This window comes from Rhipicephalus microplus, chromosome 4 (genome assembly GCF_043290135.1).
Source record: "Rhipicephalus microplus isolate Deutch F79 chromosome 4, USDA_Rmic, whole genome shotgun sequence".
Taxonomy (NCBI): Eukaryota; Metazoa; Arthropoda; class Arachnida; order Ixodida; family Ixodidae; genus Rhipicephalus; species Rhipicephalus microplus.
Genome location: NC_134703.1, coordinates 200,015,881 through 200,040,312, shown reverse-complemented (window position 1 = coordinate 200,040,312; position 24,432 = coordinate 200,015,881). Strand labels below are relative to the sequence as shown.

Below are 24,432 nucleotides of genomic sequence, written 5' to 3'. Positions count from 1 at the left end.
CTCAGCGATCGAGGCCGTGTCTTCTTGTCAGAAGTCGTCGATGCCATTCTCACTGAGTGCCATTCTGTCCATCGCAAAACTACTGCTTCCCACCCGCAGACGAATGGTCTGACCGAACGCTTTAACCGCACCCTCGGCGACATGCTGTCGATGTACGTCGCCGCCAACCACACGAATTGGGATACCATACTGCCCTTCGTCACTTACGCCTACAACACCGCCCCTCAGAGCACGACTGGTTTTTCACCTTTCTTTTTGCTGTACGGAAGGCACCCGTCACACACCATCGACACGATACTCCCGTACACGCCGGATCCATCTGAGTGTACACCTATTTCCGAGACCGCCAGGCTTGCTGAAGAGTGTCGCGAGCTTGCCAAGACTTTTATGACGCATGAGCAAGAGCGGCAGAAGAGTATTCGTGATGGCTCCGCCACTTCTGAGCCCACCTTCCTTCCTGGTTCCCTTGTATGGCTCTCAATCCCGACCTCTGTAGCTGGCCTTTCTTCCAAACTACTCCCGAAATATGAAGGTCCCTACCGTGTGATCGAGCGCACGTCTCCGGTCAACTATCTTATCGAGCCAATTGAACAATCTTCGGACATGCGCCGCCGCGGGCGCGACATAGTCAACGTGGAGCGTCTGAAGGCTTACTATGACCCGCTCGTAGTGACAAGCTGTTAGGTCGCCAGGCGGCTCCCTCTTCGACCCCGGGGTAATTGTACAGAAGCCGCCGAACACTGAAGTGGGTCGAACTCTTATGTGCCTTCTAGTGGGTCTGCCCAAAGAGAACGCCGCTCGCGCGGAGACCCCGTGTTTTGGCCGTTACTGTCGCCATTGTGTAGACTCGCTGTGTGCCGGCTAATAAACGCCATAACAATATATATATATATATATATATATATATATATATATATATATATATATATATATATATATATATATATATATATATATATATATATATATATATATATATATATATATATATGTATATATATATATATATATATATATATATATATATATATATATATATATATATATAGTCTGCACGGAACAGTAGCGTTGCATCATCGGCGTCTTGCTGGAAGCCGTAAGCTTAACGTAGGATCAAGGGAGTGCTATCTAGCATGCGTAAAGTCAGGCTTACTTTAATCTGACGTGGATCATTGGTGAGCAAGCATGCGGAGCTTCAGCGTCGATCCTGGAGAAATCGAGGTATTGGCAGGTTGTGCTCTTCTGTATGGGCTGAACGGGCAGTCTAATCGGCCCTTTCATCACCGATATATCCACAGTGACTTGGCGGACAATATGCCCAACACATATGTGCGTCTCCGAGAAACTGGGTCTAGAAATTGCAACAAACCGCCAACAGGAAGCTCATGCGTGAAAACAAATTCCTTGGCAAGTCGTCTAAAAACCTCGTCCATGTGGCTGTCAAAGTTTTAAAAATGGTTAAAAGAGTCATGGACGTATCTAAAGATCTTCACCTTCGAATCGTGGATGACCTCAGCCGTTTCTCTCTCGAAATCCGTTAAAAATGCGGTACATAGGACAGGCGATGCACATCTCTGAATGTAAAACAGATGATCGCGACTCACGGGCGCCGAGCACAGATAAAACTCAAGCAACGTCATAAAGCTGTCAAAGGCGCCGTGAAAGTTTCTCCCGTTATTTACCTTCTCCCTTGAGGCCTCCTACTAGCCTATGGGTCTAATAACTTTTGTGAATTTACATGAACTGTATTGAAAACAACCTCAATAAAGGCTTGAAAGGCAATATACGCTATTGTGCTCAATACCGTTTCTAACTACTAAAGACAGCTGTGCGTCGATAGAAAACCTATTTCCAGCCTGTTAAAAACTGCGTAACACCATTTGACTTCTTGACAACAACAACAACAAAAAAAAGATCATCTACAACAAGCGCATTAAGATGCTTCAGTGAAACATTGCTTACATTTTGTTGCTACGATTCCCGTTCGCTAGCTAATAATACACCTGGATGGCACCTGAAACAAGTCGCTGATGTTCTGAGAATGAAGCTAGTTGCGAGTGACGCCTTTTCTGCTCCGTCTTCTTGATCAGGGCCATGACTGAGCGCGGTCTTCAGCGCATGTAATAAGGTGAGGAAAACACCCAGCGTGTGCCTTCTCGATACAAGAGCGCGAGGAAGAGACGTTTCCTTTGCGCGGCCCACTTCGGGCGCACATTTTTTTTTTCTTTACCTCTTGAGGAATTCTAGAGCGCCGAGGAAAACTGAAATCGAAAAGTGCGGTGTGTTGCGAGAGGAGTTTTCGCCGCGTTTCCTGGCGGGAAGCGAATCTAAAGATGCCAGCCCCTGAGAAGAAAAAACCACGGGCTGCTATCATGAATGATTCCGAGACGAGATGTGCACGGATCGCGAGCGTGGCGAAAATTGCACGACGGCCCAGCCTGGTTGACCGATCTGCGCCGAACGGAGCGTGTCACGGCGCATTGGCCTCGATCGGTTCACACGACAAGACTTGTGTGTGTGGTATACTGGACTTGTTTACGGAGGCCGTTTTCTGGCAATGGGGGTGCACACGCACCGTTTAGTGGCACATGTAACGTACTCGTGCAACGAGGACACTAGAGGCCATTAATAAAACAAGACCAATGGTAAATACCCATGGCGTTGTTTCTTTTTTTATATTCACTCATTTCAATAAAACTTTGAACATGTTTTCTCGTCGGTCACGTGTGCCAAGTTATACAACCGTAAGTAATTTACTTTTTAGAAAAAAAATTTTAATTGGTAACCGATTCTGGAATCACAGTTGTAAACGCGGGCCACTCTGTGCATGTGACGTAAGGGCTTAATTTAAAAAAAAAAAAAACCCTGCCTTTCCCAGCATACGGATGCACCGCACGCTTTCTTCTATGAGGTTACGATGACGCGAGTGCAGATCAGTTTTGTCAGCTGCATACAACGTATTAGTCGTCGTTGACATCGGGTCGTACAATATTAAGCGACATGGAGATCGATTCGGGGCACGTGATATTCTTCACGAGCCGGTGGGCCGAAATCAAAAAGCGTTGCTTTCGCGCTCAAATAGCAGCTGCAATTATCGCTGAACTTGTCGTTCAAACGAGCTGGTACAGCTTGATTCCGCGTCTGAAGGCATCGCCTATTTGCTTTTCACGCGTCAGAAGAGGCACAAGAGTTATGTTTACACCCTGGCTTGTCGGTTGGATGGATGGATGGATGGATCCGTCCGGCTGTGCCCTTTGGATCGGGCGGTTGCTCACACCACCTAGCCATAAAGTACTATCACTGTGCATTTAAGGATTAAATTTCACTCGCACCTCCATTGTAGACACCAATCAGTTAGCCTCCTCCTGGTTATTTCTGCCCGTTTAAGGTCTATTTTGCCTTCACTGTCCCTAAACCCTTTAAAAAATTCGGTGTCATTATTTTCCGACTATACGTCGGAGCCCCTTACAGAACATTATCAAATGTTCAGTCGTTTCCTCCTCCACTGCAGACGCACTACATAACGTGTCTGAGCCTTCGTATTTTGCTCGGTACGTCTTGGTCAGCAATACTCTCGTTCTGGCCTCGAACAGCAGAAAACTGCCCCGAGAATTATCGTAGATCTTTTCTTTTACAATTTCCTGCTTACAAGTTCGGTAGGACTCCAGTAATGATTTAGTAAGCATTCCCATCTTCCACGTGTCCCTCTAAGTTTCCTTCACCTTCTTTTTAACTGATGTTTCCTTTTGGCTTGATATTCTGCTGTTGTCTAAACACTTGCTTGACAGTTTTCGAGTTCGCTTCCTCCATTTAGTATCAACATTCTTCATGTACAAGTATACTTGTACATTCTTCATGTACAAGCGTTGGGCTAGGAAAGTTTTCAGCTATAGCTGAAAACTTCCCTAGCCCAACGCTCCTTTCCAATTCTTCTCAATCGCTCCTCAAATTCTATGTTGCTGCTAGCTTCCCTGCACTTAAACGATGTCAATCCCATGTCACCCTGTACCCCCTGGTTTGTGGTAATCCCGTGTACTCCCACAACAAGTCTACCTATGCCAAGTTGCTTGATTTCCAATCTTGCTTGAGCCTCTGATTTCATGTGCTAGATCGCATTGCCGAAAGTCAAACCTGGGACCGTGACACCTTTTTAAATTCCTCTCACAACGTCATACCTATTGTAGTAGCACAGTGCCCTATTTTTCATAACAGCTGCATTGCTGTTACCCTAAGCCATTACGTATATTTCGTGCTCCCTTAAGTACTCAGCCCCGTTGTTTATCCATACGCCCAATTATTTGTATTTGTCCACTATTTATAGCGTGACTTCCTGTATCTTATGTTCACTGCTGGTGGTGGGTTGTAGCGACATCACCTTGCAGATCTCGTAACTTCATCGGAGACGGATTTTCAGGAAGTCATTCCATACCCACCATGGAAGACGGAGCAGCTCCCTGTTTTGGTTCTCACTGATCGTTCATTGCTTAATTAAAGTTAGTGACGAGTGCCCGAGCATAATAAACCACCCTAGCTTTTACAGGAGTGTCGAAACTAATTGAAAACAGCATTATCTCAGCATGGTCGAAAATGTGCCGTAGTTTTCCTTCAACGTCCCAAAATCACTATATGATTATGAGAGACGCCGTTTATAGTGGAGGGCTCCGAAAATTTCGACCACCTGGGGTTCTTTAATGTGCACCCAAATCTGAGCACACGGGCCTACAACATTTCCGCCTCAATCGGAAATGCAGCCGCCGCAGCCGGGATTCGATCCCGCGACCTGCGGGTCAGCAGCCGAGTACCTTAGCCACTAGACCACCGCGGCGGGACGGAAGCCACTTCTCGTCGTTCTCTTTTACGTGCGAGTTTTTCCTCGTCTACCTGAGCGTTGCGTGCGTGGTGCGGTATCTGTTATGGACCGTTCGTTATGTTGTCTGGAAGCTCGTTGATATTGATGATGAATTAGCGATGAGTGATTCTTTATTTTTCATAGCCACTGTGCGTAGGTAGCGTTTGCGCCGCGCCCATGTAGCTGTCGTTTTAGCTGTCCCAGATAACTTGAGCGAAGACTAAAAACGAAAGGTACTTCAGAGGCTAGTTGAAGCAAACGTATAATATTCGCACTAGCTTATATTTATAATATTCGCACTAGACTTATATTTATTTAACCCCAAGCTAATTAATTATTTTACAGCGAAAGCTGTCATGAAATCACAACAGGGGTCACTTGCGCCGTAGTGTCAGCCGCCGCTGCCGCCGGTGTCTGTAACCGCTATCGCACGAAAGGAAAAAAAAAAACTTGGTAAATAACAAAAACACAGCGAGATTCGAACAAGAATCCGCTGCGTGCCAGCCCAGTATTCTCGCAGATCCACGGTGGTGCTTGAACCTCCGTTGCAAACTTTCCTTAGGCAGGCTTGATGTCGTAATCTCATTAGTATTAGTAACAAAAAAGTAAAAGAACAACCAGGCTTTGCCCAATGCGAATTGCCTAACGAGTGGGTCGTCCAAGTCTCCAACCCATTACAAAAGCTTGTTCCTGTTCACCTATTAGCTGTGGCGCATACCATTAGCTGTGGCGCATACCCACTTCAGGCATAATTCTTCATCCGTCATCAGCCGCTGCGCAAAACATTTGCACAAAATTCCTTCCAAATGCGCAGTGGATACCAAGCTTCTACGAAGAATGACGAAAGGTGGCGTAGTGAATGCTGACCTATACTACACAAATATTATGATTATTTATGGCGTACTGTTTACCCCATTTCGCTGTGATTGTGCAGCGCGTTCCGCGATGGCCTGGCGGTTTTAAATGATTTCTTTGCGTACTGCAAGCAATTTTTGCCATCTATCTATACGTCCGTCTCTCCCTCCCTCCCTCCCTCCATCCATCCATCCGTCCGTCCGTCCGTCCGTCCGTCCGTCCATCCATCCATCCATCCATCCATCCATCCATCCATCCATCCATCCATCCATCCATCCATCCATCCATCCATACATACATACATACATACATACATACATACATACATACATACATACATACATACATACATACATACATACATACATCGATCCATCCATCGATCCGTCCATCGATCCGTCCGTCCGTCCGTCCATCTCCTTACGTCTGTGTTCTCTGGTGATCACCCTCTTTAAAAGGGTCATGACGCCCAATTATCGACCACGATCTGTGTAGTGTGGGTTGGTCCTTGTGCGTTCACAAACACGCTGGCAAAGTTTCAACGCATTCGGTCGTGCCGGTAATTTATAATAGAGCCTCGCAGTGGTGGCCTGGTAGCTAAGGTATTATTACACAGCGCCTAAGTAGTTAATTAACTAAGATAAACGATTAAAATTATTAATATCCACTCAAGGGTCACGTGCGTTTCATTACATTGTAGCAACGCTTCCACTTCTGGCCGCACAATGTACTTCCGCGCTGACGTTCATATATCGAACTTGTCTAGCAGCATTTAAATAATCTGCGAGGTGATTTATTTCGGAGTCAAAAGAAAGAGCGCGAATGCCCGGCCACGGTGGTCTAGTGGCGCAACACGTCGGCTTATCGCTTCTGTTGTTGCTAATGCTCATCTTCTTGTTGGCATCCATTGCGCAAGTGCAAGCAGCTTTATATAAAAATCTGCAACTCTTCAACACATGTCTGTGCGCGTGCAACATTTGTACATATACTTAACGTCCTTTATTAACGTGTCGCTCAACATGAGCGCGCCTTTCCCGCGCATGCTTCGCATAACGCCAATTCCCGAAATACGTGGGATCTGCCGAATTTTTATATTACCCAACTTTTTAATAATTGGCCAAAAACCTAAAATGTGGACACTGAGCTGTAGTGAACTTTCAGTAGCCGCCGACTGAATTGCTTCCTGTGTGATACGTCTTACGCTGGCATTTTGTTCCGGGTTGTAATGAAAGCCTGCGAAATTTGAAAAGGAGCCACCGCAAATGCACTGCCCCGAAATCAAGCGGATTCGCCGCCTGGTGGCCACTGGCTGAAGCACGCCTAGTGTGGGTTGCTCTCTGCATCGTCTGCTAGCAACATAAGGTAATAATGTGCGCATACGTCATGCTCATCCTTGAAGGCCGGTTTGTCCCGTTAGTGCAAGTTTAAGTGCCTGTGCGTTTGTCTAGCACGATCTACCCGGACATTTGGTCTTTCTCGGCTGTGTATGCGCTGCAATAAGATCAGTTCGTGCCGAGACGCTGTGTATCGTTCCCGTGTTGGCCAGGATCGTTTTGGTGCCGCTTCGTAGTTGAAGCACGTCGTAAGGCGCCCTTGGCGTCAGGAGGAATATTCGATATCGTGTGAGTGCATCGTTTGAGTGACTTAGAATAAGAGAAATTTTCCTTGTTGTTAGGTGTCTAACTGCGGCGCTGTGGCTTATCGGTTATGCGATAAGCTTTGTGTTTGAGATGTCATTTTATTGTAAGCTCGTGGTCCCACTACAGCGAAATATTTCTGTCAAATTCTGACTCTTCGGCACTTGAAAAGAACAGAAAATGCAACGGCACAGAGGTGATTAAACTTGAGTCACCGTGCGCTATTTGAAAATTATGTGAAGTTTATACAGACACCTACGTGCTCAGATTTAAGTTTCCTTAAAAAATCCAGATGGCCAAAATTAATCCAGATGACGTGATTGGTGGTTATGTCGTATAATATCACGAAAACGTACGTCATTTTTTTAAAATATACACATTATCTTGAGCGCTTTTTTGGCGTTGTTGTGGACTGATGCAAGGAGCGGAGACTGTTCGCTTGATATATATATATATATATATATATATATATATATATATATATATATATATATATATATATATTCTTTTGTTTTATCAAATATTCGAAACTGTGTTGCGTCACTGATTTGCAGATAATGGAATAAAGCTATGTGCTGAACTGTTACCTTTTTATACTGTTTTTGTAGTAAGAACAGGCGTGCTGAAGCACTGTCAACTACGTGGATTTCCCGAATAAGCTTATCGACTGTCCTATGTTCATTTCGCGAAGAACTGAATAAGGAAAAATGATGGGAATGCGTGTTCGGGGTCATTTTAGCTCATCGTTCAAGAATATGGGATTTCTTTCTCTTTTCATTTTTTAGTTCGAAGACTGGCGTGCATGAAGCAAACAATGAATAAGTCGCACTAGCTGCTGCAGTGCGTACTAAGCGGCACACAAGGTCAATGCCTACAAATAAAGAAATACTAGAAAATTGGCATAGAGCAAAAACTCAGTCGCCAAACGCGAACATTCCTTTCATTGGCCGATTGCGTTTCTCACACAAGTAATAGTGTAATTGAGCGAGCTTCGTGCAACCATTCTGCAGTGGACAACATACATATTATGAGTAAGCAGTCGTTGACTCATTTTATTAGCCGATAATGGGCTAACACTGCTCACAAAAAAAAAAGTACCGTTGCGTATGCGCGTCGGTGGCCCCCTATCTACGCTAACGCAGTGGCAGTGCTGCCACCTGTAGCCGGATCTCGGGCCGAATAGTGCTGCTCTCAAGAGTGCCACCGGTGCACAAGGTCGTCTGTGGCATGGCCTCCGAGATTGCGCGCTGACGGGTTTCTTTACGGCCCTCCCAATCGCCGTGCTCCCTAGAAAGAAGAAAGGAAAGAAAGAAAAGGCGCGCTCGGCTGTCGTGAGAGGGCGCGCTGACTGAAGGTTTAAAAGATTGCGAACAGCGCTTTACTGCTCGAAGCACGACCGGCTTTATAAGCCGGTCGTGGCTCGAAGCGAGGTCGGGTTGGCTTAGAACACGTAGTCATAAAGCGAGATTCAATGAAGAACGTTATAGTACATGCTGTGGGGGAGCTAAGGAAACGCGGTGGAACCTTCTCTGATTGAATGCGATGATATCCACCCGGGTATGCGTGTGGATACAAGCCTGCTTGAGGCTTTGGGTTTTAGAGACAAACACAGAAAGCTGAACATGGTCCAGCCGAATCGAGCTCGTGGTTTTGTTTTGGCTGCTTGAGGAAGCAGGTAATATTTGTGCGTCCATTGAAAATGTAAACAAACCATATCGGCTGGTGGTTCGATTCTTGTTTTTGGGAAGGAAATCAAGGAGCGACTGGATGCCGTCTATGGTGAGTCTTCTCCTTCGAAGGTAACCGTCAAAAAATTGCTTCAACAAGTTTAGGTATGGTCGCATGTTGATTTTTTATGAGCTTTGCTCAGGGGCCCCGCAAATGGCTACCACGGCCCATAGCGGGGCAAAAATCCGCGACCTCCTATACTGGCACACCGCCGACTGAAGGTGCGCGAGATAGCTGAGCGGCACCTCAAAAGACCACGTGGGTCATGGAATTTGGGCATGAGAAATCTGCCGGTGGCGCGTTTGCTCACTCTGGACAACAAGCGCGTCCGTGAGACGATTTCAGAGCAGTATTTGAAGTACTTTAAGCGTATTTAGAGGGAGTTCCTGCGCCATTTAGTGACCGTCGATGAAACATTGATCCACTAGTACACACCAGAGACCAAAGAACAGTCGAAACATTGGACGGTACCCAGAGAACCTGCTTCGAAGGAGGCGAAGACCGTCGCATCGGCCGGAAAGGTGATGACCGCAATTTTCTGTGATTCTCTAGGTATGATCTTCGTTGACTACCTTGAGAAGGGCGAAATAGTGACAGGACTCTACTACGCCGACTTACGGCACCAATTCGATGTCGCATTGGGAAAAAAAAACTGCCACTTTTGGTGAAAAAAAAAAAAAAGCTGCCCTTTCACTATGACAACGCGGCACCTCGCACCTTTGCTGTCGCCATGGCTAAGTTGGCCCGACTGGGCTATGAAGTGGTGCCCCATACAGCGTATTCTTCAGATTTGGCTTCTAGTAATTTCTTGTTGCTTACCAACTTGAAAAAGTCACTCGCCGGACAAATATTTCAGTCGCACGAAGTAGTTATCGCCGCCACTGAATCATATATATTTTGCAGCGCAGGAGAAAACGCATTTTCGAAGTTTAACTATCGTTGGGTCAAGTGTGTATAGAGTTGAAAAGGGACTATGTTGATAAATGGATCGGCACCATTCCAAATTTTTTTGTTTTTCTTTTGAAGGCTAAGTACTTATCGGGGCACTTTTGTATACACTTACTCGGAGCAGCTGGTTTATTAAACCGCCGAACGCACAGAGGTGTGGCCTTGAAGGTGCGCTGGTCACATGCGTATCTGTCCAGTAACTGGTGCCCTCTTCATCGTGGCATCATTGGTGATCAGTCGTTTCCGATATAGCGATCTGTTTTATCGAAGTGACTTCTCATGTCACGTTTCCGTAGAGAACACAGAGGCGACGACAAAAACACATTTACTTAGGCCCGGCTACCACTGCAGCGGCGAGGCAAGCCCGATACCCGAGCGTCATGGCGCCCAGTCCAATAATTGTTCTCTCTCTCTCTTTGTTTGCCTGCGCCCACATACTCTCCAGCCCGCAAACTTCGAGGCATATGTGTGTTTCCAGCTTATGCGGATCTCCTGCCCCGCCGCGGTGGTCTAGTGGCTAAGGTACTCGGCTGCTGACGCGCAGGTCGCGCGATCGAATCCCAGCTGCGGCGGCCGCATTCGATGAAGGCGAAACTGCTGGATTGTATGTAAAGAACGCCAGGTGGTCGAAATTTCCGAAGCCCTCCACTACGGCGTCTCTCATAATCTTATGGCGGTTTTGGGACGTTTAAACCCCGCACATCAATCAATCCATTTAGTGAAACGGCAAAAAGACACAAAAAGACGCACAGCATCAAGACAAGCGGAAACAACTGTACGTTTAGTTAAATGTGTAATCAAACTTTTGTTTTTTTTTTATTTGCTGAGAATGAGGTGAGTTGCTAGGAAGAATTCCCATCCTTGGTGTTCGTTGTGCACCTTATTACAACAACACTTACTGAAATATAGTCTGCGTGCATACCGTTCTTACATGCCTATTATTTTAATGAATACTTCATCCAAGGTGTTCTTTTTTTTTTTACTAACTTTGATACTACTACACTTCATAACCGTATGTCATACAACTCTGCACTAGATATTGTGTCAGTACCAGGAGTACTTTTAATGCCACTCAGCTTTAAAACTAAGTCCTTCACCGGTCCAGATGACATACCTAACCAAAGTGGGTGATTCATGATCGATGTATACAGCGCGGTATAGCAGACCGTGCTTGTCCTCGTCTGTTAGGCGCCCGAGTTCTCTACCGTGCAACGCAGATCGGTCTTACCCAACGTTTTTTTTATTTTTTAAGGTATGTACTAGCATAAGCGTCTTTAATAAAAACTCGCACGTTTCAAGTGTTTTTGTCTTCAGCTATACGCTGCCCAGTACGGTACGCCCAGCTTTCGGTACGTGTTGTGCCTGCATAGAAAAAAAAAAAGGCGATGCCACACTAGTTGTAAATTATCGCCATTTATCACTAACTTTGTCGTGTTGCATAATGCTTGAACATGTAATAGTTAATGGAATTGACAAGTTCATAGGTGATAACTACGTACTTTGTTTCTTCATTTATGGTTTTCGCAAAGGTTTCTCCACAATCAACAACACTTGTTCTTAAGTTCGTCAGGGTTCTTGATGGATCTGATCAGGTTGATGTGATATTTATATACATTTCAAGAAAACGTTCTATCTTGTGTCTCGTGTGAAGCTTATTAATAAATTAGAATCAATTAGCCTCCCAGAAGAAGAATGTGTTTATTGAGAAGGAAGAGGAGAGGTCGGCCTGGAAAGCGGGTTTCTCGCCTGCTACTCCTCAAAGGGGTTAAAGGAAGAGGGGACGAAAGAAAAAGAGTGCATGATGAGGGGTGATTGTGATATAGCACAATCAGTCACACTCACTGCACACGATGTCTTGTTCGGTGTAGGGCACGTACAAAAGTCTCTACATTAGCAGATGCTCTAAAGACGGGAATCTAAATTTGTCTTGCTTAGAAATGCCAGCAGGCCCTTTAAGCTGCGTTGGGTGTGATCCGCACGTTCCCAAGCACCCAAAATCTTCTCTTTCGGCAGTCTAGGTGAACTGTGAGGTGCGATTGTCTTTCGACCGCGTATTGCGGGCACACGCACAGGATGCGAGTAATAGTGTCTGGCGTGTGACACAAATTGCAGTTACGATTTTGCTCCTGTGCAATCTTGCATTCGTACCGTCGCGTATATGCAGTCCATGTAGTAGCGTTTCCTGGTCTCTCCTTAGTCGGAACTGAAGGCGCGCTCGTGGTGACAATCCGAATCATATACCTTTAGGCGTTGATGTCATATCGGGAAAAGTGAATTCATATCACTTCGCCGCTAGTGCGCGCCATTTTCGCTTCTGCGCCAGCTTGTTCATTCAGTGAATGGGAATCAATTGCAACGCAACGGTATGTCCCGATTGAAGTGCCTCATTCAACATATTCATTATGCCACACACCGGAGTACTGCAGGCAGTGTCTTGCTTCATGTAGTTTCTAATTAGCTCAAGTGCCGGCTCGGAGTCGCAAAATAATGTCCATTTCGATGTACTCTGCTGTAAAATGTAGCAGGGAGCTTGTCGGATGCTGGTCCGCTCAGCGGCAGTAGATGATGCCTGGTGTGCACTTTTGAAGCGTTGCATGATTCCCATGTGAGGCACAGTAAATTATTATTATTATTATTATTATTATTATTATTATTATTATTATTATTATTATTATTATTATTATTATTATTATTATTATTTGATTTGCATACACAAGGACACAGAGGAAAGAGGGAGAGAGCATGCAACCTGGCAACTGCCACTTTGAGGGACACAACGCCTGCTCACTCTTTCAGGAGGAGGGAACGAACAGAGGAAACAAAGAATAGAGGGAAGAAAGAGAAAAGAAGATGAGGGATGAAAAAAGAAAATGACGAAGACTTCGACGAGTATGAGTAAAAAACACAAATGAAAATATTAAAAATAAAAAGGAAAAAAAGAAGAAAAAAGAGACCGTCTATAAACGGGTGGCCAGGTTCGTTTGGTTCATAAATGTAAGGAGAGCTCGGTGGACCTGGTCGCGTTGGGAAGCACTACCACTCGGAAAGAGGTAGTCGTCTAGGGTCACGCACTTTAGTCCTAGGAATTTATACTCCTTAATCAGCAAATACCGCTGCGTAGAAAATGTGGGACAGTGCACTACGAGGTGCGCAAGTGAAAGCTGCTGCTGAGAAGGTCTGCGTGACAGAGCCATAAGCAAAAATGTAAAGATTACATATGTACTCTTTTGATGCATGCAGCCGTCACGTCGGGTTAACGTCCATTGTGGTTAGGTGCCAGGCGATGAAGTTTATTTATGTAGCAGTGCCCAGGGCCAGCATCATCGCGAGCATAAGCGCTTTATATCAGCTTCTGGGGTTGCTAATACGCGTGTTCCAGTTGACATCGTTGTGCAATTGCAAACAACTGGTTATATGAATATCTCCAACTCTTCAACATATGCCTGTGCGTGCAGCATTTGTACATATATTTAGCGTCATTACATGACGCGTCGCTCAATAAAAAAAAAATGGCAACATGGTCACCTTTTCTCCGCCTGCTTCGCATAACGTCGATTCCCAGTTACGTCGGATCTGTCGAATTTTTTTCACATTCATCTAACGGCAATTTTTAGAACGTGTAACAGTTTGACCTTACTGTCATTCATTCGCTATCTTTATACCTTCGCTAATTGGTTATTCCGCGTTTTCTGGTCAACGACTTCTTAAAATTGTTTTGTTTCTTCATGTTTTCATGTGTATATGTGTAAATACGTATGAATTCTCTTCACAACGTGGCCTTAATTCGAAGTATGTTAGAACTTTGCATTTATTTGACTCTGTTGCTACTTTGTGGCTATCTTTATTTGTTTGTTTTTGCTCTATTTATTGGTGCTATTTTTTCTGCGATATGTATTTGTAACACTTCCTAATGTGTGTCCGCGTTTTGCGTTGTATCACTTTTTTTTTTCATTCGATTCCTGCCTAAGCCCATTTCCGGGCCTGCAGTATTGAGTAAATAAATAAATAAACAAGTAAATAAATAAATAAATAAATAAATAAAATTCAGAAGTTGCTTGAAAACGCGCACGAAGCTGCAAGAACAGCGTCTTTAAGACAATGCGTCGTTTGAATTACCCTAAGTCTGATTAAGACGAACTCAAACTTGCCACGACAAAGGTCACGTAGGAAGTGCGAATCATTAGTTGCTCAAAGCTGTAGTTTCGTACATTGCGCTACCAAACGTATGCCACTTCGGCCTGTCGAATATCCAGCGTCAAAGCCCAACAGGACCACTTCTGCAGAGCGGCATAGCGTGTGCACTCTCACCTTGGGTAACTTCGAGAGCTTTCGTTGCGTGCTCGTCCCAGAACGTTTTTTGGCTGCAGTGGTGACTTTGTCTCCTGACGTCGCACGCTTGGCCGGTGACTTCCTTCACATTTTCAATGTACGCGGGCACTACTTTTCTGCTTGTGTCAGTGTTACTGTAAGAAAGCGCTTCGACGGTTTTCTTCACATTTTTTTTAATCGCCTTGTTATGTTACCCCTTGTGTTATTACTTTGAGAAAGGAACGCAAGGATATCTTTAAACAAATAAGCAACGCAGGCGACGAGCGGCAATCGAACGTGGTTCTGGATTTCATTGTTTTTCCTTTTGTTGTTTATGACACCCGTTATTTCGTTGATGCATTATTACGCGATGAAAGTACTGCGCAAAAGAAAGTGCTGTACATAACGAAGGCAGCTTAGCCTCGTCCCGTTTATTGTCTGAAAGTATTATTTTCTGAAAGTATTATTTTCTGCTCTCAAATCGTTCACCTGCGGACGTTTCGCATGGATGTAGCACACTCCGAAGAGTTGCCACAGCAGGATGTTGTTTCCGATTGTATGTGTTGCCCCTCGAAATGTGCCCTTGACGAGACGTCGGCTGCAGTGACGACGCTTTTTATTCGACGACTTCTTAACAGTGCAATAAGCCGCCATCGCTTCCTGAACTTGCTATCCGAGTGCGTAACCATGGTAACAAATTATGGTATATAACCCCAGTCCTCTATTTTTTTTTCTTCTTCAGATTGCCAACTTCTGCGCCGCTTTCCTCGACGGCACAAAGTGACCGCAACCAGCGAAGGTGAGTCTGTAGGAGACCGGATGTTGCGTAACTCCCGTTTTCGAGGAAACGTTTAGCCTGTGCAAGGCGCGGAAAATGAAGTTGCTTCTTTACGGCGCCGCTGAAATCTGTAGTAATTAGCTGCGCCTCAGGGGCAGGTCGGGGACCTTTAAGAATGTGACCCGAGGTGATATTTGCTGAACGTGATTTTGCATATCGTGTCGATATTGGCATCTGTTATCTCCAGGTAACCGCATAATGAAAGCGAAAATAATCGTGGGAAAAATGTCTTCCACTGATCGACTGGCGAGCCACTGACAAGCCAGCATTTGTGTTTGTTTTACTGCCCGCGTGTGCGTTAGACTACACAATGCGTTAAGGTCAGGGAAAGCATAGAGGCCAATAATTGTTATCCCTAACTGACGCTGATAACGGCGCTAACGGAAATGAATGAAAGTAAGCGAAATGAATGTCGCCCTCTCCATCGGTTACTTGATTTCACTTGCACCTAATTCATATATGCGAATGAAGTTTGGCAGTATGTGTGTGAAATGAAGACTCGGACGACATTGATGAATGGCAATATTTTTGTAGCTCTTGGTGCGCTTTCAACAGGGATTGGCATGTGTGCTTTCGCGCTTACGCTTTGACGTATGTACGTCCGGTGCTTATATTAAAACTGTGGATACGAGGCATCAGCCAGTTCTAGAAATCACGTGGCCGACATCGAAGCTGCAAGCACGTTTGTTGCAGCGCTCGACTTGAAGGTCGCGGGGCCGAATCCCGCCAGACGCAATTCGATGGAGGCGAAAATGCGGGCCTCGTGTCCACCCCTTAATGCCTGAATTATGAAACTGCCGAACAAAATGAAGATGTGTTTTCATTTTTAAACTTTAAGTAGCAGCACCTAAATTCTGCACCTAAATTATCTAAAACGCAACTTTAATGCATACTTTTATATACGTCGCGAATTCTGCAACTACCACAGAATCGAGGACCTTGCTACGAAAAAAAACGCAATTCAGAACTATACGTAACATGCCTTGTGCCCCTTCTTGGGGGTGTACACAGCAAATAAACAAAATTGCTCAAGATAGAACTAGCCAAGCGAGAAAGGACGAAGTAGAGAGAGCTGGGTCGCGCGCTTTGCGGAGTCGTCAACTACAAAACAATTGGTGCTATCGCATCAAATACCTTAGACAAGGCATTGCTACATTTTTCATACCGAAAGCTACGTTCCCCGTGCGTACATGGCAGCTGGTATTAAAGGGGGCACGCTTTTCGTGACTTACGCGTGCTAGACGGTTTTCGGCTTGTCGAGAATTCGTGACACTCGGCAGTAAAGGGTTAAGGAACCACAGGTTGTTAAAATTTCTGGAACCATCCACCGCGGCATCCATAATTTCGTATTTTGGGGACGTAAAATTCCAAAAGTTATAATCAATTTTTTACGAAGCCTTTCAAGAAATACTTGGTGCTGGTTAAATAAAGGTCCCCTTAAGGACACCGTGTGAAATGCGCACACTTCAAATGTGGCCGTTTCGCTTTCAAGGAACCGTTACGGACGAGGTGAGGGGCGCAATGCCTGGCTGTCCACCTTCTTTTGGGGAAGGAGCGGGAGAGAGAAAAGCTCGGTGATGGAGACTGACGAAGCTGCGGGCAAAGAACTTGGCCAATTAATTGAATGAAAGAATGGCGAGGATTCCCTCCTCCCTATAGGCTGTTGTTGTGCGGGAGTGTACATAGCGGCCGTATATAGGATTTATGCGGCACCCACGTACGACGACCATATACGCTATGAAAGGAAGAGCTGGCCGTTACTTACACGTTATTTCTCATTGGAAACTGCAATGTTTTGCCTTTATTACTCTTGCCTCCATCTGTTGTCGACGCTTTTGTGCACCCATTCTCACGTATTTCATTGAATGTGGCGAAATGAATGCCGACAAGGTTATAAATTGTAAATGCTTTCTCAACAAGCAATAGACTATTTTACCCCAACTTGAGCTGGTTTTCTTGATTGTCTATACTACAATGTGAATTAATAAGGCCGTGAAACATCTTATTCACCAACACACAACCGTTTTTATGCGTACGAGTCTATTGTAATACTGTTCGATTAGTTGTTGAAGATGCAAGTTGTTAAAGGTATCCTTAAAATAGTCCACGCGAGGTGCCCTCTGTTTGGCCTAATTGTGAGCGAGCGCAGTTTAGCCGATGCCCACCGGGGGGAAGGAGGGCATTTATACGGCGGAGCAACGCCCTTGACCTTCAAGTGACATCCCGTTTTTACGTTCGGTGCGCGCACTGTTTGGAAAACGCAGCCGCCGCAGCCGGGATTCGATCCAGCGAAAACGCTGAAACAGCTTCGTTTGCCTTGTGCGCAATCCGGGGCGAGTTCGTGTCGCGGCGAGCTGGTTTGCGCAGGATATGCGACGGGCTGGTTTCCTTTACAGTGCATTCATGTCGTGCGTTATACAGACACCAGTGGCGTTCCGTGCTTCGCGATCATTTTCCTGTTTCGAAAATTGACGTCACGTACAGCATCCGCTGTTGCAACTCGTTGTGTCACCTAAACATATGCAATTCAAGGGCGATGGAGTGTGCGTAGCTATACATACAACGCAGTGAACAAAGTGGAAGACAGTGCTCGCGCAAATGTTGGTCGTAGTTGCCGTCTTTGTTGTTTACTATACCTGCCCTTGTTTTTTTCCTTCGAGGGACACATCGAGAGGGCTCCTTTAAGCCGAGTGAAATTGTGACAATGGCGATGGAAGAGGATGCACGAGTGACGTGTTCTGGGAAGTCACTTAAAGCGCCCCAAGTTCGGAGTATCGATGCATACGCAGTAGTTCTCGTGTACTTTATCGATGTAACGCTTCTGCAGTGGGAAAATATAAACTAGAACTTTGAGAACTGTAGGTACAACCTCATGAAGAAGGCGCACATAATAAACATTTTCAAGCATGCCGATTTCCTGCGAGAAAAAGAGAGAGTTGATGCTTTAATTAGAAGGTATACACAGCCGGCGTTAATAAATCGCTGGCTTGCGGCATTGCGTGAGGAAAGGAAGAGAAAGACGTGGGCTGAGAGGCGCGCGAAAAAGTTTAGGTAAGAAATTGTAAAATGGCCGAAAAGTCGTCTTGGAAAGCTGACCGCTGCAGCCAAATATGTAAATAGAAATTTCACCGCACGCCTTCGTTGCTTGAAGCGCAGCATAAATACCGCAGGGAAACCATAAAGTTACTTGTGCGATCGTGTGTTCAGTACGCATTCCATGCACCGAATTCGACGGCAAGAAGTGCTCGCCAGCCAGCCGCATCCACGAGAGCGCCCGCTAACGATTGCAGAAATATCTTTTCTGGATGCCGGCAAAAGGTATATACTCCGCGGTCTGACCGACGGGTTGTACGAACCTTCCCGATCGCAACGTTTTTGTCCAGCAAGCACGGAGACAGCGATGAATTGATACATGATCATCGGCGCACAGCTGCCTCCTTATGGGATCCGTTCAACGCCGGGGAAGTTATCGGAGCTCACATTTCAAGCTCTGTAGCGTATCGCGGGAGCCCGTACAGTGTCCCCCCGTGGTGGTCTAGTGGCTAAGGTACTCGGCTGCTGGCCCGCAGGTCGCGGGATCTAATCCCGGCTGCGGCGGCTGCATTTTCGATGGAGGCGAAAATGCCCGTGTTAAAAAAGGTCCGTGTGAAAAAATGCCAGGTGGTCGAAATTGCCGGAGCCCTCCACTACGGTGTGTCTCATAATCATTCATATGGGGGTTTGGGATGTTCAACTCCACTTATCAATCAATCAAAGCAGCCCGAACAGTGGTGGGCCAGAAAGGAGGACTGCAGTGATTTCTTGTCGACGGGGAAGAGGCGCCACAAGTTGGCGATAATGCATGCCCTTCGTGTACGCACGCGCAGTTGCGTTGCTTTATCGCGTTTCGATTTCGAGCGTGTTGCGGTCACTGCAGCCGTTCCCCGCACGGCTGTGTGACGCTGCGAGGAAGCCGCGGTAGGACACGAGCTCGGCCTTCTGACTCGCAGTGGGGCGAGTGCCCAGGTTTCTCGCTTCACGTGCCGCACGAGATGCGCGTGAAGTGCCTCGGTTGTGACTACGCTACTCGAGAGAGCTAGGAACTTATGCTCTAATGACACCGAGCGAAAGAAAGAGGAGGCCCGCGTGATTGCTGACCTCAGAAAAAACGGATAGCCAAAAAACTTCATTTGAGCCGCCACCCGCCGCGCAGAGCAACAGAGGATACGAAAACACCAATCAACCTCAATCGATCTCTCCCTCATTGTCAACAGTGTGACGTCGTTGCGGGCACCCCGCCCACCATACCCTCTCTCGGAGCAGGTGCTAGTTGGCAAGAAAGTTCCGCTGGTGGCATCTTTCTGCATATCAGAGCGGCGTGTCTGCATTCCTTCGGCAGAAAAAGCCACAGCTTTTGAAAGAATGGGGTCGCCGAAGGGTCACTACTCATACATAATGTGGAAATTTGCTCGTCGTAGATGGATGGACGGCGAAACTTTATTTACAATACTGAGAAACACGACTAGCACGTAGTGGGCTTCACCCACGTAGATGGCTGCAGCCATAAAAACATCCGATCTTTTTCGAAAGCGAACGTTTTGAATGTGCGCGGTGACTGGCACTGAGATACTTGCATGACATGTATGTAAACTTATTCAATTTCCATCGTGGCATGTGCAAAAACGTAACCAGCAATAAACGAAGCCGCAAGTACAATTCGCCGCCCGCAAGTACGAAGACTAGGCAAATGTGTGTACTACCCATTATTCCCACGGTCGCTGAGCGATCGCAGCGCCAGAGTGCCCTCTAGTTAACGTTGGGAAACTCTATGGTTTCTAGCACAGGCCGCCACGTGTGTTCTCTTCTCCGAAATAAACAGCCAGCCAGCGTGGCAAATATTTCATTACGCACTTTACTACACACACATTGATTGATTGACTTGTGGGGTTTAACGTCCCAAAACCACCATATGATTATGAGAGACGACATAGTGGAGGGCTCCGGAAATTTCGACCACCTGGGGTTCTTTAACGTGCACACAAATCTGAGCACACGGGCCTACAACATTTCCGCCTCCATCGTAAATGCAGCTGCCGCAGCCGAGATTCGATCCCGCGACCTGCAGATCAGCAGCCGAATACCTTAGCCACTAGACCACCGCGGCGGGGCATACCACACACCCAGACGTTCTCTTACACATACCACAGCTAATGTAGCCACTGTGAGATAAAGACTAAGCTTTAAAAAAAAAAAAACTTGCCCCAAACACCGAGCGACTGCACCCCACTCAGCCACCGGCGGGAATGTTTTGCCAACCACGGCCTTCGCACGTGCACCGGTGACGTCATGCTGAGCCCCCGAAACGCGTACCGGGAACCAGCGAGATGTTAGCGCGGATTTTCAGGAAGGGTGGTGGTAGTGGTTAGAAGATGAGAAAAGGCACCTAATTTCTGCAACCTGGTCGGGAGCACGGCGCAGTGCCTTTTCAGGAAGGAAGGGGTTCGCATCGCGCACGTGCCTTCGTGTACGCTGGGCCGCCTCCTCCCCCGCCCGAAAGACCGGCCAACAATGGACAGGCGCCCCAGTGTCGTTTGCAAAATTCCGTGTGCCGAGTGCCCCGCGTCGTATATCGGCGAGACGAAAACCCTACCGGAACGACTGAAGCAACACGTCAACGATGTGCGGAAGTTCTACAAAGAGCGCAGCGCAGTCGCCGAACATGCTGAGACGCTGGATCACAAAATAAATTTTGAAGCGACGGCCATCCTTGAAAGCGAGCCGAACTGGAGGAGAAGGTTGTTACTCGAGTCGTGGCACATACAGAGGACAGCCCATAAGATCAACCGCTCTCTTGGAACCCTTCCCCCAGTGTATTCACACGGACTGCGCTCCACGGCAAAATGAGAGAGAGAGAGGAGGATCATTAGCCACCCCGCGAGTGCTTTGAAGGCGACCTGCTAGGTAGCCTCCGCAGTCACCCCTGAGAAGGAACCAAGTCGGTTCCAAAACGTCGGGTTTCTTCGAAACTTTTTGTTTGAGTCTAAAATCATCTCCCAGTTTCATACCCAACCAGACAGACTTCTGTCGAATGTTTACTTTCAAGGCTTACCCTTACTTTGACGTGAGTGCGTGGCTGCCGGCATCTTTTGCGCCATCTGTGTGCAGTCACAATGCGTCTTTCCTCGAAGGGTGACGAGATACCTGAAGGAACAGCGGAACACTAAGCGGTATTCTCTTCATGTCCCCTTCCGTTGCTCTGTTTCACTTGCCGTTTTTTTCTTTTTCTCTTCTGTCTTTCTCTCTGTTTATTTTTTTCTCCTATTAATTTTTTTCTTCCATGCTAATTCTTTTACTCTTTTTGTCTGCCCTTTTTTTTGACTATTGACTCTATAAGTCCTCTGTATAGCCGCATGTTCAACACATGGTGCTGAGTTTTCGTAATCTAAAACAATGAATTAACACACGATACGCTATATTTTGACTATGTGGTGTTCTTTAACGTGCTATCAAATCCAAGTGCATGCGTCTCTGCAGCATTTCGCCTCCATCCACATGCGGCCGCCGCAGCAGGATTTGTGCGTAATCTTCGCAGCACGGTGTCAAACAATCGACGAAACATTGCAGGCGACTTGCGCTCAGCGGTCATAAGTCGTTTGCGACTTAGACCCGATCACACCAGAACGAAAACAAAAATAATAATATTAATAAAGAGTACGTGGCAGCATGGCTGCACGAATTGTCGCCGGACAACGTCGCTATTGATGCTATTTTGCCGTTGCTGTTGCTACGGTTATCTGACAATTAGTAATAGTAAAAGAAACAAGGAGGACTAAAAAAGGAAAGCAGTTGTAACTAAAACAAAAAAAAAACCGTACTGTTTCAAACATTCGTGGTGAATAAGTTGAGATTCACGATGCAGGTGGTACTTGTAGTAGCTGTGACAATTAGGCACGAGGTATCATAAACTTGCCTGTTTGGGTAAGGCAATAAAAAAATCAATGCGTATTGAAAATTCTTTGAAATGGCTCGTTAGAGGGGGGGGGGCGTTTATAATAAAAACAAATATTTGAGATGATGTTAGGATTCGTTGTTAAAATCTTTAAGATGGCTCCTAATTCTCATTATTACTAAGCTAACTCAATTTCGACATTTTACCAAGCAGTAAGCAGAATGTTTGTTGTGGGCGTGAATATATAAACTCAAATCACGCCCACATATTTGTTTCTCAAATCACCTTGGCAGAAGAGTAAGCTCAAGAGAATATAAATGTGTAAGTATTAGCAAAAATTAAGCAGATAAATAAATGGAAGGATAAAACAGAGGGTTTATTTTAACAGCACTTTACGAAAGGCATATTGCATTAACTAGAACAAAACAAATAACGCCAGGCCTGCGCGGTAGGCGCAGCACAGTCACAGCGAAAGCTACAAGAGCGGCCTTTCAGAGACTTTTCAAAACATTCATTGGGCAACTACTGCAAGCACACTTGCTTGATGACCACTAGGGCATTAATAATAAACTTTTGGGTAGTAGGCCGGCATTCGCTATGTTATTTTTTGTCATTCTTCTGAGAAGCGTGGTATCCGCTAAACACTTTAAGGGAAATTTGTGCCAATTGTGCATGCAGTGGCTGACGACGAGGAGGAATTATGGCTGAAGTGGGTATGCGCCACAGTTAATAGGGGAACAAGAAAAGCTTTTGTGATGGTTTCGAGCATTGGATGGCCCACTCGTTACTCTGTTCGCATTGGGCGACGACTTGTTCTTTCGCTGTTGTAAAACACTTTATAAGTCGAATTAACGCGATTTCTTTCCCGACATCAGGCCTGTCTAAGGCAAGTTTGGCAGCAAGTCACAAGCACCGGTGTAACTCGGTGGTATAATATTGGGCTGGCACCCAGTGGACCCGGGTTCAAGCCTCACTGTGTCATTGGTGCAAGGTTTTATCTAATTTCGCGCAATGTAGTTACGGACACCGGTGGCGGCGGTGGACAACGGCGCGTGACCCGAAAAGTGATCTTATTACAGCTTTTGCTGTAAAAAAAAAAAAAACAGTTCAGAGCACTAGGAGATCTGAAAAAGCAGTTGTGCTAACAATGATACGTTTTCAAGAGCTCTGTGAATGGAAACAGCAAGAAGAAGGTGGCATAGTACGCCAAGATATCGTCTGATAGGTATAAGCGCTCGTTCTATCAGACACAAGATCAGTACCGGCGGTGCTGTATGTAATTCCACGCCGGAGAGCGACATCTGAATATGTGAGATCATCGCCGCACGCATTGTGGTACGCGGCGCTTGCAAGGGGCTTAGCGTAAGTTTCAAGGCTCCAGGTTCTGACACAACTAAAAAGGTAAGAAATCTCGAAAACAAGAGGCACGTGGGCAAGCACACCAATCTAGTTTTTGTAGAGATCGCACGAGCTCTGTCGTGTTGCTCAGCTTTACCGAAAAAGACGCCCACACCTCATCGCCTGCCCACATGGAGTCGGGTGGAAATATAATATTGTGGCACTGCCCTCAGTTTTATTCAGGTGGCTGTTCAGCCAGCTATTATGTATAGCGTCGCTACCGGAGTATTTCGTATCTTAAAATACACGATACATTATCGAGTCTAACGGAAATAAAGGTATAGGTACTCGTCTCGTGACACGTATCGTGGTACAGATGCTCAAAGAGTATCCAAGGTAGTATCTCAGGTACATGTACCCTCGATACTGGCCAGCCCTGATTATTGCATCGCCGCTGTTAAAGGTGCCTACAGATCCAAGTAATTTAGTCGCTCAGTATGTACAGTGTCAATTTTTATGAAAGGGACACGGAGGAAGGAATTGTTTCCTTCCTCCACATTTCCATGATTGATTATATGGAACCGGTGGCTAGATTGCAACCGCCTCCCCTTCAAGGCGATTACGTAATAGACCGCGGGCGTTATCGCCTTGAAAGGTGAGAGGGTTGCGATCTTGCTGGTTCCATATCACCAATGATCGGTTGGGGTTTCTGTCGCTCCCGCTTAAATGTGCTACAAGGAGTCGCTTGTAGCGCAACTTTTGTTCGGACTGGCATGGTGGATGGCCCTTTTTTTGTGAGTGCTCCCGATCGGCTGCGCAAATAAGCGTTTTTGTGTGTTTTGAGCTTGCTTTTTACAATTAATATGCCAGCAGTGTAAACATTTATATCACTAATTACATCGTACGACTTTTGGGGGAGTCAGCCACTTGGTATTTACTTGTTTGTGTGTTTTTTTTCTCCTGCCACCGCGCGATGGGATTGCACGTGCACCTAACACGAAAA

General features: G+C 46.0%; 1 protein-coding gene across 2 annotated transcripts in view; it reads left to right on the top strand.

Moving 5' to 3' along the window:
• The window catches only part of LOC119172524 (uncharacterized), a 176,247-nt gene that overhangs the window by 40,498 nt on the left and 111,317 nt on the right, over nt 1-24,432 (top strand). For both annotated transcript variants that reach the window (XM_037423668.2, XM_037423666.2), the window contains exon 2: nt 15,068-15,124. The gene's annotated coding sequence lies outside the window, so the exon portion shown is untranslated. The remainder of the gene's footprint in view (nt 1-15,067; nt 15,125-24,432) is intronic.